The sequence below is a fragment of the Pristiophorus japonicus genome, chromosome 5, assembly GCF_044704955.1.
Source record: "Pristiophorus japonicus isolate sPriJap1 chromosome 5, sPriJap1.hap1, whole genome shotgun sequence".
Classification (NCBI taxonomy): domain Eukaryota; kingdom Metazoa; phylum Chordata; class Chondrichthyes; family Pristiophoridae; genus Pristiophorus; species Pristiophorus japonicus.
Window position 1 is genome coordinate 115,297,672 of NC_091981.1, and position 16,133 is coordinate 115,313,804.

The window sequence follows — 16,133 nt, forward strand, 5'->3', positions numbered from 1 at the left end:
TAATATGATCTTGCCTGATCCGATCATGGACTCAGGTCCACTTCCCTGCCCGCTCCTCATTACCCCTTATTCCCTTATCGGTTAAGAAACTGTCTATTTCTGACCTAAATTTATTCAATATCCCAGCTTCCACAGCTCTCTGAGGCAGTGAATTCCACAGATTTACAACCCTCCAAGAAAATAAGTGTCTCCTCATCTCAGTTTTAAATGGGCGGCCCCTTATTCGAAGATTATGCCCTCTAGTTCTAGTCACCCCCATTAGTGGAATCATTCTCTCTGCATCCACCTTGTCAAGCCCCCTCATAATCTTACGCGTTTCGATAAGATCACCTCTCATTCTTCTGAATTCCAATGAGTAGAGGCCCAACCTACTCAACCTTTCCTCATAAGTCAACCCCCTCATCTCCGGAATCAACCTTGTGAACCTTCTCTGAACTGCCTCCAAAGCAAGTATATCCTTTCATAAATATGGAAACCAAAACTGTACGCAGTATTCCAGGCGTGGCCTCAACAATACCCTATATAGCTGTAGCAAGACTTCCCTACTATTATACTCCATCCCCTTTGAAATAAAGGTCAAGATTCCATTGACCTTCCTGATCAATTGCTGTACCTGCATACTAACCTTTTGTGTTTCATGCACAAGTACCCCCAGGTCCCGCTGTACTGCAGCACGTTGCAATCTTTCCCCATTTAAATAATAACTTGCCCTTTGATTTTTTTCTGCCAAAGAGCATGACCTCACATTTTCCAACATTATACTTCATCATTATCAAATTTTTGCCCATTCACTTAGCTTGTCTAAGGGCTAGATTTTACACTTTTGTGCAAATTGCCAAAAATGGGCGTTATTTCTGGCGTAGACGGTAAAAATGTGTTTTCAGATCGCTGGCTTCTCGCCCATTCTCAAAGCACCTAGTCTCCATTTTTGAAATTGGACGTTACCGCGAGCGATATGAAATGGGCGGTAGCGTTAAATCTCTCTGACCGTCTGCCATAAAGTGTCGCCGTCCTTAGCAATGCTCAATTCCCACGATTCAGGAGGTCAAGGGTCATCATGACATGCGCAGAAGAGGAGACAGAGAGAGCGGTAGCTGAGAGGGACTGAAGGCGTGTGTGGGTGTGGTGTGGCTGCTTTGGGAGGAGGAAGGGAGAGTTTAGAGCTTTAGAGCAAATAGGGAAATAAAAGTTAGCTGTTACCAGCCACATATTTGCCCAAATTTGCCCTATAATGGAGGGAGAGGAGGAGACGATATAGCACGCTGGTGAGAGCAGTGATCTGGGAGAAGAGCACATTGGAGGGTGCAAAAGAGTGAGGAAGTTCTCGGATGAGACAAATGCCTCCCTCCTGCAGGAGGTCGAGTTACGCTGGGGTGATTTGACACAGGGAGGGCGTGGGAAGCCCACCCCAAAGGCCTACCAGAAGATATGGACCGAGATAGCAGAGGTGGTCTCGTCTGAGACCAACAAGTTGCGTGAGGGCAACCAATGCTGCAAGCGATGGAACGACCTTGTGGGATCCGCAAGAGTAAGTATAACATTTATTTACATGTACTTATGTATTTATATAATTTGATTTGTAACAGTCATGAGTGACAAGCAGCAGATGTGAGGTCTTTCACTTTTACCGAGAATGTTGTAGTCAAAGCCTGCGATCACGGTGTACGTCTTTAGGTAAAGAATGATAATTATCATAATAATCATGACTACGTCTGGCGGTTATGTGTTGTATCATTCTCTATGACAGTACCTAGCAATGATATCATGCAATGATCTCATGCCATGTCTTCCTGTTACCTTTTACAGAAGAAGCTAACAATAATGAGGTCCGTGCAGAGGCGAACGGGTTGGGGGCCATCAGTCCCCAACGACATCACTGAGATGGAGGAGCGGGTGCTTGCACTCTTGGGGAAGCACACCCGGACAGCCATGGAAGCATCTGCAGACCCGAAAGTGAAGCAACGTGAGTAAAGTTGAGACCATTGCGTGATGTAAAGTCAATAGATGCCTCACCCATTCATATCCGAACAATAATATATGATAGATGATTTCTATAATTGTCCTAGAAATAATGCTGGCCTAATGAAAAGCATTGCAATGCAAATGTGTTGATGGTCATGAAATGTGATGTCTGTGATGATTTTGATAGCGGTGGTGCTTTTGTCGTGCATATGCTGTGTGTAGCTCTGGAATCACCTTGTGACTCTAGCATCCCTTCTCCTCTAATAACCTCATTTGTGTTTTGCAGCTCAGCCAGCAGCACGGCCCCAGGCGAGACCACAGAGGCCAGAAGGTGGGGGCTCGGTGCCCGACTCTCCGGACGATCCTATATCTGCTGAGGAGCTTCGATTCTCGCCCGTCAATCGGCTGGGTCTGTTCTCTACGAATGAGAGCGCGGACTTCGAGGAACCTGCATTGACACGCTCCAGAAGCCATTCCACCCCAAGGCCATCTAGTTCTCCTCCGGTCATTCCTGCCTTCACTCTGGAGGTACTGGGCCCAAGCACCTTGCCACAGGGCATCCCATTTGTCCCCTGGACTGCGCTGACCCCGCGGAGGTTTCGTGTACGCGGCAGGTCTGGTCCACGAGCGCCACATGGGAGCGGAGAGATGGTACAGTTGCCCAGGAGGACTGTAGACATTGGTGACCAGCTCCTCAAAGCATTGGGGGGCATATCCCGACACCTGGACGCCATGACTGAGTACGTTCCGTGGATGGCGGAGGCCTTGGAGGCGATAGCCAGGAACACTGCTGGCACAGGCCTCCCAGTGGTCCCGGAGCGCGGCACTCCTCCCATCAGTTCCGCACCACCACAGAGAATGTTCCCCCCTCGACAACCCCCGCTCCCGTAACCGTGCAACCACCGCCTCTCCTTCATCCCACCCCATTGAGGCACCGCCTGAGGAGCTCTTTGGCCATGCGCCATGGAGCAAGGAGGGGAAGGGGTAGAGGTGGGGCGAAGAAGGAGAGAGGGGAAGGAAAGTGAGGTGCATGTCCGCAGGTGATGGCTATGTTATATCTCCATCTGGGTGTATGCAATTTGTTCTAATGTCTCAGATAGCTAAACTGTTACACACTGGTGATTCCTTAACATGAAAGGGTTAAATAAAATGTAACTTCAATCAATGTAAACTTTAACTGGCACCAAGGTGATGGGCACCATTGATGTCTGAGCTGCACATACACCGCAGTGTCACTCACAGCAACGTTCTTTAATACCCAATCCTGCCCTCTTTTAAGCCAGGTATCCGTTATTGCCATGACATCATAATACCATGCTATTTGCGCCTGCAGTTCACCAACCTTATTTACCATGCTTTGAGCGTTTACACACATAGGGCCTGAAATTTATCAACATACTGCCCACTACCACCTGCTTACCACCCACTTTGCTCTGAAAAATACAAGTTTCATCAAAAACAGGTACCTACCGCCGACATATCGCTCGGTGGAAGATTCATCATTGAAATACCATTGAAAAATCTGCAAAAGGACATAGACAGGCTAAGTGAGTGGGCAAAAATTTGGCAGAGGAAGTATAATGTTGGAAAGTGTGAGGTCATGCACTTTGGCAAAAGAAAATCAAAGAGCTAGTTATTATTTAAATGGAGAAAGATCGCAAAGTGCCGCAGTACAGCGGGACCTGGGGGTTCTTGTGCATGAAACACAAAAGGATAGTATGCAGGTACAGCAAGTGATCAGGAAGGCCAATGGAATCTTGGTCTTATTGCAAAGGGGATGGAGTATAAATGCAGGGAAGTCTTGCTACAGCTATACAAGGTATTGGTGAGGCCACACCTGGAATACTGCATGCAGTTTTGGTTTCCATATTTATGAAAGGATATACTTGCTTTGGAGGCAGTTCAGAGAAGGTTCACTAGGTTGATTCCGGAGGTGAGGAGGTTGACTTATGAGGAACGGTTGAGTAGGTTGGGCCTCTACTCATTGGAATTCAGAAGAATGAGAGATGATCTTGTCAAAACGTATAAGATTATGAGAGGGCTTGACAAGGTGGATGCAGAGAGGATATTTCTACTAACGGGGAGACTAGAACTAGAGAGCATGATCTTAGAATAAGGGGCCACCCATTTAAAACAGAGATTAGGAGGAATTTCTTCTCTCAGAGGGTTGTAAATCTGTGGAATTCGCTGCCTCAGAGAGCTGTGGAAGCTGGGACATTGAATACATTTAAGACAGAAATAGACAGTTTCTTAAACGATAAGGGGATAAGGGGTTTTGGGAAGCAGGCGGGGAAGTGGAGCTGAGTCCATGATCAGATCAGCCATGATCTTATTGAATGGTGGAGCAGTCTTGGCCGTATGGCCTACTGCTGTTCCTATTTCTTATGTTCGTGTATGAGTGGTATGCACACCGTTCGCCATGTAGAACCACTCACATACCGGCCAAAAAGTGCAAGTTTGATGACATACCACCGACATACCACTGTGTGCCACCATTTTGAAATTGGGAACAGTCAGCAAAAGCAGCACCTCAGTATTCAGAGGTCAACAGAGACAATACAGTGGGATTTACAGTGGGAAAGGTGTTTATATTGGTAACAAGTACATTATTAAGATAGAAGACATTTGAATTAATATTTTTTTCATTGAAAAATCATTTGAGTTTATCTCAGGATATTTGAGGAGATTCTGGAGATTTAAAAAGAATGGGGCCTGTACTACCTCAGCCTGTTTGCTGACTACTTGTCGAATGCAAGATCCAGATGGGAGAAGATTTATTGAGCAGAATTATCACTGTAATGGAGGAGGTCGCAGACTGATGAGGAGAAGGAGGCCTTACCCCCAAATCAATGAGATTTGCCAGCTCCTTAAGGCAGACCTATAGCCCAGTACCACCAACATTACTGCACTCTTTGTCGAGGTGAAGGTGACTGCAGCACTTTACTTTTATGCATGCGGCTCTTTTCAGGCATCAGCTGGGGACATATGCTGCATTTCTCAGTACGCTACTCATCGCTGCATTCGACAGGTAACTGAAGCACTGTATGCACGTGGATGGAATTTATAAACTTCCCAATGACCAGGGAGGTGCAGTGTAAGAGGGCTTTGGGTTTTGCATGTATTGCCGGCTTCCCCAAGGTGCAGTGTGCTGTTGACTCTACCCATATTGCCCTGTGAGCACCATTACAGGAGGTGGAGGTGTACCAAAACTGTCATATATGTATACTCTGTGTATATAACTATGCTGGTACCACTAGGGGGTGCAACTATGGGAGGCCCAGACAGGAGCTGTATAAAAGGCTGGTCACCACGCAATGAAGGCACTCTGCAGACAATAAAGAGACGAAGGTCACAGCAGTTCAAGCACAGCACTAGGCCTTGTGGGGTTATTCTACAGATAAGTAGAGACATATTAACTGGCGACAAGGATGAGATGCGAAGCGGACCATCACCTTAAGCCAGGCGAGTACTGTGCAGAAAATTACTGCTGATCAAAGAATTAGTCCGACTCAGAGTCCGCCAAGGGGTGTAACTGTGAATCATTTAACATGCTGGCATTGCAGAGGTAACCATCAGGCCCGTCTGTGTCGATTAAGACACTGTGTGTGCAAAGGCTGCAGCCAAAAGGGCCACCCACAGCGAATGTGCAGAAGAACTGCGACTCAAAATGTGGCAGAGGAGTCAGCAGGAGGTTTCTGATCCAGCAAGAATCATAAAATACAAGCTAGAGAGGCGACTCAGCCCGAGGAAGCAATGCACGGGGGCGCACACCTTCACTACCAAAAGTCCCCCCATGATGATGAAAGTCAAGATAAATGGCATTCCTGTTTCCATGGAGTTGAACACGGCGGCGAAGGCATTTGAGAGGTTGTGGGGCACCAAAGAACAAAGACTCAAGCTGAGCCCGATTCATTCAAAGCTGTGCAATTACACCAAGGAACAGATCCCAGTTATCGGCAGTGCGAATGTAAAAGTATCCTTTAACGAAGAGATACACGAATTGCCACTGTGAGTTGTACCAGGCGATGGGCCAACGCTGCTTGGCAGAAGCTGGATGGGGAAGATTCGGTGGAACTGGGAAGACTTCAAAGCACTGTCTTCAGTGGACAATGCTTCCTGTGCTCAAGTGCTGAGCAAGTTTCCATCCTTATTTGAACCAGGCATCGGCAACTTCACAGGCGCCAAAGTATAGATCCAGTTGGTCTCCGAGGCACAGCTCGTTCATCATAAGGCTCAAGCGGTCCCTTATACGATGAGGGAGAAAGTGGAGATCGAATTGGACAGACTTCAACGCGAGGGAATCATATCACCCGTCGAATTCAACAAGTGGGCCAGTTCAATTGTTCTAGTACTAAAGAGCGATGGCACGGTCAGAATCTGCGGCGACTACAAGGTAACGATCAACTGGGTTTCATTACAGGACCAGTACCCGCGACCCAAAGCCGATGATCTCTTTGTAACATAGCAGGGGGAAAGGCGTTCACCAAGCTGGATCTGGCTTAAATGACCAAGGAACAGGCTGAGTCGTTGAAAAAATTAACGTGCATTCACACACACAAGGGACTGTTTTTGTATCACAGGTGCCCGTTCGGAATCCGCTCGGCTGCAGTCATCTTCCAAAGGATCATGGAAAGTCTGTTGAAATCGGTTCCACGCACCGTTGTATTTCAGGATGACATCCTAATCATTGGTCGCGACGCCACCAAACACCTGCACAACCTGCAGGAGGTTTTAAGTCGACTAAACAGAGTCGGACCCTGGCTGAAACGATCCAAGAGTGTCTTCCTGGCGCCAGAGGTAGAATTCCTGGGGAGGAAGATTGCGGTAGACGGCATCAGGCCCATGGACTCGAAGACAGAGGCCATCAAGAATGCACCCAGACCACGAAATGTAATGGAGCTGCATTCGTTCCTGGGACTCCTCAACTATTTCGATAACTTTCTTCCAGGGTTGAGCACCTCGCTCGAACCATTGCACAAGTTGCTATACAAGGGAGACGACTGGGTTTGGGGTCAAAATCAAGAGGCCGCCTTCAAAAAGGCCAGAAACTTGCTGTGTTCGAACAAGTTGCTTGTATTGTATGACCCAGGTAAACGTCTAATTTTAGCATGTGACGCATCGTCGTATGGCGTGGGGTGTGTTTTACAGCAAGCAAATGTAGTGGGAAAACTCCAATCGGTTGCATATGTGTCTAGAAGGCTGAAAGAGCCTACAGTATGGTCGAGAAGGAGGCTTTGGCTTGTGTCTATGGGGTAAAAGAAATGCACCAGTATTTGTTCGGACTCAACCGACCACAAGCCCCTAATCTCATTGTTTTCGGAAAGCAAAGGCATAAACACCAATGCTTCATCGCGAATCCAAAGACGGGCACCAGATGGGCACTGTCGGCCTACGATTATACGATCCGCCACAGGCCAGGCACTGAGAACTGCTCCGATGCCCTCAGCCGGCTACCGTTGCCCACTACCGGGGTGGAAATGGCGCAACCCGCAGACCTGTGCCTGGTCATGGACGTCTTAAAAAGCGAAGGATCATCCGTAACAGCCCGCACCAGATCAGGACCTGGACCAACCAGGACCAACCAATTGAGCAATGCCCCTAGGGAGGCTCCACTCAGTCTATGGTCCTGGCCCTCAAAACCATGGTCCAGGATCCACGTAGATTATGCAGGCCCCTTTCTAGGAAAAATGTTCTTCGTTGTAGTGGATGCCTACTCTAAGTGGATTGAATGTGTAATAATGGCATCCAGCACGTCCACCGCCACCATTGAAAGCCTCAGGGCCATGTTCGTCACCCGTGGCTTGCCCGACATTCTGGTCAGCGACAATGGTCCGTGTTTCACCAGCTCGGAATTCAATGAATTCACGACCCACAATGGCATCAAGCATGTCAGATCTGCGCCGTTCAAGCCTGCATCCTACAGCCAAGCGAAGCGGGCAGGCCAAACTATAAAGCAGAGCTTGAAACGCGCCACGGAAGGCTAATTACAAACCCACCTATCCCGGGTGCTGATCAATTACAGGACACGGCCCCACTCGCTTACCGGGGTCCCTCCTGCGGAGTTACTAATGAAACATACACTCAAAACGAGGCTCTCCTTAGTCCACCCTGACCTCAACGATCAGGTGGAAACCAGGCGTTATCGGCAAAACATGTACCATGATCGCGCGGCTGTATCATGCGACATCGCTGTAAACGACCCGGTCTTTGTGCTGAATCACGGTCATGGTCCCAAATGGGTCGCTGGCACTGTTTTAGCCAAGGAGGGGAATAGAGTGTTTGTTGTCAAACTGCTTAACGGACAAACGTGCAGAAAGCATTTGGACCATACCAAATTGCGATTTACAGGTAACCAGGAACTACCGGAAGAGGACCTTATCTTCAGCAATCCACCCACACACACCCAGTCAGCAACAGACCTAGTTGCCGACCATGAGGATGATCCCACCATCTCCAACAGTCCAATCAGACCAACAGCGCTGCAAGACAGCAGTGGCCCGACCAACTCACCCATGCCAGAAGTGACACTCAGACAATCAACCAGGGAGTGCAGAGTTCCGGATCGCCTCAATCTGTACCTAACTCGCATCAAAGACATTGGGGGGAATGTAGTCATATCTGTATACTCTGTGTATATACTATGCTGGCACCACTAGAGGGTGCAACTGTGGGAGACCCAGGCAGGAGCTGTACAAAAGGCTGGTCACCACGTGGTAAAGACACTCTGCAGACAATAAAGAGACTAAGGTCACAGCAGTTCAAGCACAGCACTAGGCCTCGTGGAGTTATTCTACAGATAAGTTGAGTCATATTAGAAACTGTAAGGGATTCCACTCCCTCAATGTGCAGCTCGACTGTGACCATAATGGTAGTGAATGCCTACATTCCAGGGAGCATCCATGATGCGCACATCTTGTATGAGAGCACTGTGTCCGACCTGTTGAAATCTGAGCCACACGGTAAATGCTGGATGCTGGGGGTCAAAGGGTATGGCCTCTATAAAGTCCTTACACACTACCACAAATCTACACGAGGCACATTCTATGGATGAGGTCACCCTGTGACCTGTACCTTTAGTCACAGGACCAAGAAGTGCTCATCCTGTGTGGGAGCTCCCTTTTTATTTACCTGGATGACCAGGTGAGGAGTGTCTCCCATAAGTTCACCCCCTGTGGTCAAGGTGTGCATTTCTCAAGTATATACAGTATTGCAGTGTTGTTACATGAAGGCTACATACATGACATCACCTCACCCCCCAACGTCTTATTGGGATCACAGGTCTTTCGGGTGGTCTGTGCTCCCTCGTGGAGCGCCGCAGTTGGGGCTCAACTGTTGAGCCTTGGCCTGCGTGTCTGTCCCCTGTGGTGATTCCGGGCTGACCGCAGGGACTGTGCATGCTGCTGAATGTTCTTGTTGCTCATTCACTGGCAGTGGTGTGAATACCATCTCATGATCTTCCTCAGGTTTCTCAGTGTCCATGCTGAACCTTTTTTTTACTTGGTCCAGATGCTTGCGGCATACCTTCCCATTGTTAAGTTTAACTACGATGACCCTATTCCCCTCTTTGTCTATTACAGAACCTTCAAGCCATTTGGGCCCCAAAGCGTGATTGAGAACAAATACGGGGTCACCAATTTCTATACATCTCCCCCTTGAATTACGGTCATGGTCCTCATTTTGGGACTGGCACTTGCCCTCAACAATGTCGGACAAAACAGGATGAATGAGGGACAGCCGAGTTTTGAGTGTACGTTTCATAAGGAGCTCCACGGGCGGGACCCCCGTGAGCGAGTGCGGTCGGGACCTGTAGGCCAGCAGGAGGCGCGATAGGCGGCATTGAAGGGAGGGTCCTTGAATCCTAAGCATGCCTTGTTTTATGATTTGGACCGCACGTTCCGCCTGGCCTTTGGAGGCCGGCTTGAACGGTGCTGTCCTGACATGGTTGATGCCATTACCCGATATGAACTCCCAGAATTCATAGCTAGTGAAACATGGGCCATTATCGCAAACAAGGATGTCAGGCAAACCGTGGGTCACAAAGACCACAGTGGTGGATGTCGTGCACGAATTCAAAATGATGCACTCGATCCATTTCGAGTACGCATCAACCACGATGAGAAACATTTTCCCCATGAACGGGCCCGTGTAGTCTACGTGAATACGTGACCATGGCCTGGTGGGCCAGGGCCACAGGCTGAGCAGGGTCTCCCTGGGGGTATTTCCCAGGTGAGCACACATCGTGCACCTGCGAACACAGTGTTCCAGGTCTGAATCAATTCCCGGCCACCAAACATGTGACCGGGCAAAGACCTTCATCAGCACAATGCCTGGGTGCTCGCTGTGGAGTTCCCTGATGAAAGCTTCCCTGCTCCTCTGGGGCATGACTACCCGGCTGCCCCATAGTAGGTAGTCGGCTTGGATGGAGAGCTCATCCATCTGCATGCGAAACGGTCTGACCTCCTCAGAGCATGCTCCATGTGCGGGCGCCCAATCCCCAGTCAGGACACATTTTTTAATCAAAGATAGGAGGGGATCTCTGTTGGTCCAGATTTTGATCTGGCGGGCTGTGATGGGGGAGCTGCGCTGTCAAAGGCATCGACAGCCATGACCATCTTGGTGCTTTGTTCCGCTGCCCCCTAAGTGGTGGCCACTGGAAGCCTGCTGAGCGCGTCAGCGCAATTTTCAGTGCCGGGCCAGTGCCGGATGGTGTAGTCATTCGCAGCCAGTGTGAGAGCCCATCGCTGTATGCGAGCTGACGCATTGGCATTGACAGCCTTGCTGTCTGACAACAGGGGTAGACACATGCGAGTGCTTCCTTCTCAACCATCCCATATCCATGTTCTGCTTGAGAGAGCGACCTGGAGGCATAAGCCACAGGTTGGAGTTGCCCCTCAGCATTGCACTGCTGCAACACGCACCCAACCCCATAGGACGATGCATCACATGTCAGAACCAATTTCTTACAGGGGTTTTACAGGGTCAACAACTTGTTTGAACAGAGTAGGTTACTCGCCCGATTGAAAGCCCGTTCTTGACAATCCCCCCAAAACCAATCGCAACCCTTACGCAGGAGCACGTGTAGCGGCTCCAACAATGTGCTTAAGTTTGGCAGAAAGTTCCCGAAATAGTTCAAGAGTCCCAGAAATGAACGCAATTCCGATGTGTTGCAGGGCCTGGGCGCTCATCGAATCGCCTCTGTTTTGGATTCGGTAGTCCGAATCCCGTCTGCAGCAACCCTCCTGCCCAGAAACTCGACTTCGGGAGCCAAAAACACACACTTAGGTTTCTTGAGTTGCAGGCCTACCCGGTCCAGTCGGTGCAGCACCTCTTCCAGGTTGTGGAGGTTTTCCTCGGTGTCCCGACCCGTGATGAGGATACCATCCTGGAATACGATCGTTCCAAGAATGGATTTGAGCAGGCTTTCCATGTTTCTTTGAAAGATCGCGGTCGGTGATCGAATGCCAAATGGGCACTTGTTGTAAACAAAAAGTCCCTTGTGCGTGGTGATTGTGGTCAGTAGTTTGGATTCGTCGGCCAGTTTTTGGGTCATGTAGGCTGAAGTGAGGTTCAACTTGGTGACAGCTTGCCGCCTGCCAGCGTGGCAAAAAGATCCTCCGCTCTCGGAAGCGGGTATTGGTCTTGTAGGGACACCCGATTGATAGTGGCCTTGTAGTCGCCACAGATCCTGACCGAGCCATCCGCTTTTAGAACGGGAACAATGGGGCTCGCCCGGTCGCTGAATTCAACGGGCGAGATGATGCCGTCTCTCTGCAAACGGTCCAATTCGCTTTCAATTTTCTCCCGCATCACATACGGCACAGCTCTGGCTTTGTGGTGCACTGGTCTGGCGTCCAGGGTGATGCGAATCACTACTTTGGTACCTTTGAATGTCCCGACGCCAGGTTGGAATAGCGACTCAAATTGCTTTAGGACCTGTGAGCATGAACTTCGCTCCACAGATGACACTGCGTGCACATCCCCCCATTTCCAGTTCATCTCAGCTAACCAGCTCCTCCCCAACAGTGCGGGACCATTGCCCGGGACAATCCAGAGCGGCAACCGGTTCACCGATCCATTGTGTGTGACAGCCAACATTGCATTGCCTAGCACTGGAATGATTTCTTTGGTGTACGTCCATAATTGAGTCTCAATGTGTTCTAGTTTGGGTCTGCTGGCTTTGAGTGGCCATAGCTTTTCGAATTGTTGAATGCTCATGAGTGACTGGCTGGCCCCCGTGAACAGCTCCATGTGTACCGGGATGCCATTTAATAGGATCGTCATCATCATAGGTGGCGTTTTGGTATATGAGCTGTGAATGTTTGCTACATGAACCCGCTGAACTTCAGCATCCATTGATTTGCCCCAGGCGTCATCCTGCCTCGCAGACCCCTCTTCTGGTCCATCTGCCTCATAAATTAGCCTGGTCGCAGGCTTCCTGCACATTCTAGCCAAATGGCCAGTGAGGTTACAATTTCTGCAGACGAACTGTTGAAACCTGCAAGTCCTAGCAGCATGTCTGCCCCCACACCTCCAGCATGAACTGAGATTCCCATTGTTGTGAACAAAAGAGCTGTTACCAGACATTCCTCGCTGATTGTCCCTTTGACTGCTCTTGAGCACCCTGTTAGTGGGTATCAATGGCCCCATCCCAGAACGCATTGTCCACTGGGATGGCGTAAATGTCCGTTCAGCCTGCCATTGTCTGTATTGAAAACCTGTTCTGGGGTCTATTGCTGCCTGGGGTGTGTCGAACTGCCCTTGCCTGCCTGCTGGGCTCTGAGTCACGTTTATGATATTGACTCCCTGATCGGGAGTCAGAGTTGCGCGCGTATATTATCTTGGTTTCCTCCTCCTCTGCCATAAAAGTCTGAGCCAGCAACGCCGCCGCTTCCAAGGTCAAGTCCTTGGTCTCGATTAACTTTCTGAAAATCCTGGCATGACCGATGCCTCAATAAAGAAACCCCTTAGCATCTCCCCCCTGCAGGCGTCTGTGAACTTACAGAGGATGGCTAAGCGTCGGAGGTCCGCAACGAAGTCCGGTAGTTCTGTCCTTCCCGACGTCGGTGGGTATAAAATCTGTGTCGGGCCATGCATATGCTGCTCGCCGGTTTGAGGTGTTCACTGATGAGCTTGCTGAGCTCTTTAAAGGTTTTGTCCGCCGGCTTCTCGGGTGCTAGCAGGTCTTTCATGAGCGCGTAAGTCTTAGGTCCACAGCTGGTCAGTAGATGAGCCCTTCGCTTGTCGGCTGCTGCATCTCCCAGCCAGTCCTTCATGACAAAGCTCTGTTGAAGCCTCTCAATGAAATCGTCCCAGTCCTCACCAACACAGTACCGTTCCCCTGTGCTACCGGTGGCCATTCTCGTGGATCGTTGATTCCCGTTTCTTGTCGCCACTGTAAAGTCCTTACACAATACCACAAATCCACATGAGGTACATTCTATGGATGAGGTCACTCTGTGACCTGAACCTTTATTCACAGGACCAAGAAGTGCTTATCCTGTGTGTGACCTCCCTTTTTATATACCTGGATGACCAGGTGAGGAGTGTCTCCCACAAGTTCACCCCCTGTGGTCAAGGTGTGCATTTCTCAAGAATATACAGTATTGCAGTGTTGTTACATGAAGGTTACATACATGACAGCCTCGCCACCTGGTTCTTGTCCCTCCCTGCGGAACCCTCAGACAGAAGCCGAGCAACGATATAATAAGGGCCATATAGCCATACAATATTATCGAAAAGGCAATTGGAGTGCTGAAGCAGCGCTTTCGATGCTTGGACCACTCTGGAGGTAGGCTGCAATACCACCCTGAGCGGGTTGCTCAGTTCACTGTGGTGTGCTGCATGTTGCATAACTTAGCAATCATGCGGGGACAGAAATTGCCACAGGGGGCTGCGGGACCACCTGAGGAGAGAGTGCAGGAGACGGAGGAGGAAGAAGAGGAAAATGAGGGGTAGGAGGATGAGGAGGAGCTTTGAGATGAACCCATGGCACCACCCCTCCCAACACCACAGTGAAGGGCACGCAGAGTGTATGCCACTGCAAGATTGTTCCGTCAGCAGCTCATAAATGAACACTTTGCTTGAATGTGGAGAGCTGCGTTTCATCTTTTCCTGCACAGTATTTGGGACCCTAATGACTGTTACCCAAAAGTTTGTCACTGTACAAGAATGCTTTAATTCAATTGAAACGTTTATGTAAAAATATAAAAAATATAGAACAATTGTAAAACTTTGTAAAACTTATAACTTTGAAAAACTGTAACAACTTTAAATAAACTTTAAAAAAATCAAACTTCAACTATTTTAAATTAACAATGAACAATTGACTATACAACAAAGCATCCTTTACTGTCCTCGATTTCAACCGTGCACTCCCCCACCCTTCGGACTCACCACCCCGCTTTCTTACTCCCGCCCTTCCCTTTCCCACTGCCCCTGAGCCCGGACCAGCCCGGGATGGTACCAAGCCGGCGTGCAGCAGTGCACCCCGAGTGCTGTTGCTGTCACTGGGGGGTCAGACATTGCAGGTGCAATGAATGGGGCCTCAGGAGAAGCTCGTGATCCGGAAGGCACGGCTTCAGGGCTGGAAGCTGCTGGCAGCTCCCCACTTCAGGTGCTGTCGACCCGACTACTATGGCATGGGGGGGGTTCCGCGCCATATCCCGATCCCATCGATTGCCACATGCCACCGACTGTCGTTCTGATAGTGCCGCGATGTTTCTGGTTATCACAGCCATGGCCTTGAGCAGCTCTTGACCTATGTCGACGCTGACCTGTGACAGACACACCATGTCCTGGTACGTGCCTATCTGTCTTGCAGCAACGGATCTTTGCTGCACCAACCTCCGTCGCTGTGACAAAGACACTACGCTTGGTCCCGCAGAATCCGAGGAGGCATGGGGGAGTCCCCTGAATATATACTCGGTGGTGGCGGATGTTCCAGCTGGCCCACATGGAACTGGTGTATCCTTCTCCGTCTCCACCTCCACCTCCACTGGCTCCAGGATGAGCTGCTCTTCCTCTTCCTCTTCGTCTTCTTCATCTCTGGCAGGGGTGAAGTGGGGAGAGGGCTGTGTGATGCCAGAGGTGGAGGCAGTGGGTCTCTCATCTGGTCTCTCTGCGGAGGTCTGGTCTGAATCGTCTGAGTCTGGAAGTACAAAACAACATTTAAAAATGCTTGGCACCAGGGGATCGGTCAGGGTTACATGTACATAGTACAGTGACATAGCACAGTCTTACTCAAATGTCCACCAATGCTGCATTACTGCATTACATATCGCAGATAGACAATACATATATACATTGTGTTACATGCCTCCAACATTGCAGTCCATCACATGAACCCAACATTACAGTGCAATAAACTTACATTACATTACATGAGGCCAACATTACAGTTACAGTTACATTACATGACATTACACAACTGCAATACAGACTGGGGATTGTATTGAACTGACCATCCTGTGTGGATGGGTCAGCTCCAACGCCGTTGGTGGCACGGATGCTATCCCTGACCAGCGACAGGGCATGGATCTCAATTTCTGTTAAGAGTTCTTGCATTAGGGGTCCTCCCCCCATGTGCTGCTGATCCGCTGCTATTGCAGATGTCTTCTTCTGCAGAAAGTAAAGTAAATGAAAGTAAAAATCTTCAATCCACTTAACATCGCACACACAGGTTCACACACACACACACACACACACACACACACACACACTGGGTTGATCCTTTTGTCATTGCCTGAAAGCACAAATACATCGCCATAACCTTGGGATAAATAACATAATCCGTGTGACACTGAACCTACATTTACATGGTACATGGCACATGGGAGGTGCATAAATAAAATCATTACTTACTCGCGCTACCCTCACGAGGTCGTTCCACCTCTAACGACACCTTTCTCCATTGCGTACCATTGTACTTGTGGAGGAGACAGCCTCCCCGATCTCGTCCCATATTTTGTTGTACAGCTTTGCGGGGGGACTTTCCACGACTATCCTTCGGTAAGTCAGAGTATCTCTCCGTGATGTTCGCCAACGGGGCAGGTAGCTCCGTTTCGTCGAAGGTGGGCACCCTTAACCTGCAGTCCTTCTCAATATTCTTGTGCTTAGACTTCGTTTTAAACATTTCCATTATATTTATATTTATTATATTTATTATATGATTT